Here is a 5,346-nt window from a genome sequence, read left to right on the forward strand (position 1 = left end):
CTGATGACTCAGACAACGGTGCCATATCGAGGAATCAATGTTGGTCTCTGCTGCTGACAGACTAGCACTCAGCAGTAGACATAGTCAAGTCCGACTTGGTAATTGGAAGTCTGTGTTGCTGAGCCCAGGCATAACCTCCATCCCTGCCACTTTGTTCTTGAGCTCATTGGATGATGATTGGAGTAGCTGTGCGAAGAGGCTGACTGGTATCCACAGTATGTGTTATCTAGCCACTTAATTATTAAGATCCTCCTCAGCTGAGGTCACCTCTTTATAAGCATTCACGTGGGATCCAAATATCTTTATGTTTTTCCCCCATTCAGAGAGGTGGATTTATTGACACGTTTGGAGAGAAAGGCATATCTCATTGAAATGCTTTTTAAACACCTGTCTAACGTTTGGACAATATTTTAAATATTATATGGATTAAATATGAATATTTAATTATTCCTCTATTGTTGAAGATTGTATTTGATTTCTAATTTTTTTGCCATGAAAATAATGTACTATCATATACTTCTGCCTGGGTTTTGGATAGTTTTCCCTAGGAGAAAGTTATCCAACTGTAATTACTTGTTCAAAAAAAGTAAACATTTCTTTTTTTAATGTTGAGCCTTCTTTTAATTTATTTATTTTTATTTTTGGCTATGTTGGGTCTTCGTTTCTGTGTGAGGGCTTTCTCTAGTTGCGGCAAGTGGGGGCCACTCTTCATCGCGGTGCGCGGGCTTCTCACTGTCGTGGCCTCTCCTGTTGCGGAACACAGGCTCCAGACACGCAGGCTCAGTAGTTGTGGCTCACGGGCCCCGTTGCTCCGCGGCATGTGGGATCTTCCCAAACCAGGGCTCGAACCTGTGTCTCCTGCATTAGCAGGCAGACTCTCAACAACTGCGCCACCAGGGAAGCCCCTGAAAAAGTAAACATTTTAGAGGGCTTTGACACACATTTTTAAAATGCTTCATGGAAAGATTGAATAGATTTACATTCCAACAAATAGGTGATGATAGCCCCACACATACTTGCCAGCATTAAATGTTGCACTGTTTTGTTTTTGCTAATCTTATAGTAAAGATTTCATTTATTACTAATGAAATTGAATATATTTATGAATTATCTGATTTTGTACTATCTGTCTTGTGTCCTTTTCCAGAACTTTATTGGGGTCTCCATGTTTGATAGTCTTGAATGACTAAGGGGTTTCCCATGCCTAGTTGAGAGAGATGGATAATGAGAAATTTATTCTGGTTAGCAATTAATTGAGAGACATGGATATTAATGGAAAGATCTGAGAGAAAGAAGTAGAATCCAAATGTAACTATTTTCTTGAGCTTCTAGGAATGTTGAGGATCATACTCCCTAGAACTTTACTTATCTGAGAATTAGCACACGCTTTTCCAAAGGACACATCGTCAATAGTTTCTCAACAAGGTAGGGAGAAGACACATTTTAATCTAATATTAGAAAGAAAATTTGAGTGATTAGATATGAATAAGGAAAGTACGATCTTCACATTATATTTCTTATAAAAATATTTATGATTATGCAACTTGATAGATTTGAAGCACTTTTATATTTACTATCTCATTCAGTATTTATGATAATTACAAAAGGCAGAGAGAGAGATAGATAAAGAACATATAAAAGAGCGTGGGTCCATCTATCTTATGGAATTATGCAACATTCCATCTCCCATGTTGTGAGACAATAATGGTTTTGGAAGATAACAGCACACTGAGAAGAGAAAAAGAAATGACTAAATGTGGTAAACATGACAATGTCTTTAAACCAACTGCTGTACCCTCTTCCTAAGAGAGAAAGCAAAGAGGGAGGGAAATTCTCCTTTTCATTTTACAAGAATAGTCACATGAATAAGCAGAGATCTGTGGAGAGAGGGGCCTGTGGAAATGCCTTGGTCTCATTCAGAGCACAACCCCTGTAATGGTACTAGGGCCAAGGGCTGTCATATCTCTGCTCGGCTAGTGCTAACATCAGTAATGGTGAGACAACTCCAACTTGATGAGAAATAAGGCTGTGTGGGGGATGGGGGCTTAGCAGCAGAGAACTGCTAAGCAAAACCCACTGTTGTGGTTGGCACTTTTATGGAGCTGTGAGAGCCAGTGACCACAAATTCCTGGTTTGGCTAACTTGAACAGACAACAGGAACCATACTTTCTTCATGGCTAGGAATAAGGTACTTCTGGGGGTGGGGGGTTGGGTGGGGTGTAAAATCGTTTTGGACAGAGGAAATTTGTAAGGGGCCAAAGTTCCATCCAGCCAGAGGCATCAAGTGCCATTGTAATTGCAATATTATAGAAATCACTTCTTTGAGGATCTTCCCAGCTCAAAATCACGCCCTTAATTTCTTCTTGCACACACAATCGTTTATCATAATTATCCGTATTTTTGCTAAGTAGCCCCAATCTCTTGGGCATTGCTGATCAACAGAACAGAGTAGGCATATGACACAAACCATGAAGATCACTGGAATGTAGATAATATATGCCAGGAAACTGGGGGATGTCAGCTTTTCATTTACTTTGTGAATTTGGGCTGCTTGGATTCCTAGGATGCTGACAGCAATTTCAGCCCTGGTTCTGGCCCCTTTATAGGTTAGCTACAACCCTGCTCTTGAAGCCTGCAGTCTTTTGGTGACTTCCTCATCTTAGGTTACAATAGCTCTGTTTGGTTCATGTGTTTTGGGAAAACATATAGTCGCAACTAATTTTATATTAATGTTAATGTTACAACAACTTGATGAAACATGGAACATTTGGATCATGTCATATCATATTATTGTATTGGCATTTGTTTTTTTTCCATATCATTACCTCTCTTTTACATTGAGCTTCTCAGTCTAGTACAGTGTGTTATATTTTAGCTAGATCTTCATGTAACTATGTAATATTTTGGTACATATTAAATTTTTATTGAATTTTCCTCCTATTAAATAAGAATAGCACCTTTTAGACTTAAGTCCAGGTTTGGAGTCTGGAGACAGTTTTCATTTTTGACGACCTAAGTAGTAGGAAGCTATTTTATCTGGAATGTTATAAAGGTAGTCAACCATTAGTTGGGAGATGGACCACATGAAATTTAAGATCTATATACCCCCTAACACTCTGCATCTAAATGAGCTATTACATATTGATTTAGTTTTGAATTTCATTTCACAGGAAGGATATTTATTATTTGTGTTCAAATATAGGACAAATTGAGAAAATATAAAATAAACTTCTATGGAAAAGATTCAGTATTTAATATCAGCATTCTCGGTGGGTAGAAAACAAATGAAGGAAAAAACCAGTGTCTCTTCAAGATGGGAACAAACCTAGACAAGCTAACAGGCTTGAATGGACTTTTATCTACAGCAGAAGCTTCCTGCAGTTACTGACTTCACAGAGACAGAGGGGTAATGAGATTCCTGCAGAGGAACAGAGCAGACTAAAGGTAGATTCATTGAACCCAACGTGGCTGCTATGCATCAATTTTCAGATAATGGAGCATAACTAAAATAGGTGCAGGCTGAGAGCTGCAATCTAGGCTTCATGTTAAGAGAAAGTCAGTGAGACTTGAAGGAAGAGACAGTCCTCACTGCCAGAGAGTTTTTAAAAAATACTCTGGGCAGATGTTATTAGAATCAGATGTGTCGCAATGGCAAGCTTAATAGCTGTGTTTTAGAAGGTAAAATTGTATCATGAATTTATATAAAGACATTGAATATACGCATAAACACTACTTTGGTGTAGAGTCAAATTTTTTCTAATGGAAATTTTATAGGATATTTGTTCCTCTATTCAATGAACATAAATACAATTAAATATTTGCCATATGTCAGGCCCTAAGCAAAGAGAGATGAACAAAACCCTGTTCCTAGCCTCTAGGAGCTCAGTTTACTTAGTGAAGTAAAACACCAGTGATTCCAGAAGAATATGGAGAGTACTGGCGTCGAGCGTGTACAGTACAAAGGAGATGACCTCACTGGACTCAGTCTGGGGAAGGGGTTTCCAGAAAGAGTGTTTCATGGAATGATCCTTGGCCTCAATGTTTCTCACAGTAGGTAACGCCATTTTTTTTTTTTAATTGCACAGCCAAAATATGAGGGGGAACTTACAGTTTTAACTTAGTTTCTGCATTTGTACTTAAGTGTAATATTCTTGGATTCTGTGGTAAACTCAAAATATTTTTTAAGAGAAGCACATACTCCACAAAGGGTTTATAGTTTCTTTCTCAGTGACAGTCTTAAGGATTAATAAAAATGACTCTAACTGGATTATGTCAATTATCTCATACACTAATTTCCCCAAATTTCAGCACACACAGAGGTATGTGAATGTGTATGTGTGTGTGTGTATATATATATATACACACACACACACACATATATATACACATATATGTGTATATAATTAAATATATATTTATGTATATGTATACATATGGAATATTGAAATTAACGTGGATCTGAATTTTTTTTTCCAAGCCAGATAAAAGGTAGGCTTGCTAGAAATAAGTGTTCAATGGTGACAGGTTTCGATCCCCCTCATTAGAGGTGGATTAAACATAAAATGTGCTCTAAATAATCAAGTTTATAAATGGAAAAATAATAACTTTACAGGGGAGAAACTTGGCAAACACTTTAACCAGTGATATGTGTATATCAGGTACACCCTGATGTGATGTGATGAGAAAGGCATTCATTTCTTTGAGACTCTTTCCAAAACATAATAGCCTCAATTTAATCATGAGGTAAATATTAGACAAATCTAGAATGGAGGACATTCTACAGGGTATCTGGATAGCAATTCTCAAGAATGTTAAGGTCTTGAAAAACAAGCAAAAACTGAGAAACTGTCACAGACCAGAGGAGATGGAGGAAACAAGATTAATAAATGCAATGTGGTACCCTAGACTGGACTCTGTAACAGAAAGAGGGCATCCACAGAAAGACCCGTGAAATCTAAATAAAATCTGGAGTTTAGTTAACAGTTACCAATGTGGGTTTATTAGTTTTGATGAAACTTAGTTTGTACCACAGTGATGTAAGGGGAAAATAATAGGCAAAAGTTGAATGAGGTGTATGCATGAACTTTGTACTATCTTTGCAATTTTTCTGTAAATCTAAAAATTCCCCCCCAAATAAAAAAAAATTTCTTATAGAGTGATATCTAATGTGACAGTGCTAATGCTTGATTTCTAATATATTATTTTTTTTTTAGTTTCACTTCAAACCAATCTAAGAAATTACCAAAATGTGTTGTAATATAATGAGAATGTTTCATCGAGACTTTGTAGCTGTGGGTGAAAAAGAACCCATGATAATAAGTGACAGAAAATTTTTAATACCCACAA

The sequence above is a fragment of the Orcinus orca genome, chromosome 14, assembly GCF_937001465.1.
Source record: "Orcinus orca chromosome 14, mOrcOrc1.1, whole genome shotgun sequence".
Lineage (NCBI taxonomy): Eukaryota > Metazoa > Chordata > Mammalia > Artiodactyla > Delphinidae > Orcinus > Orcinus orca.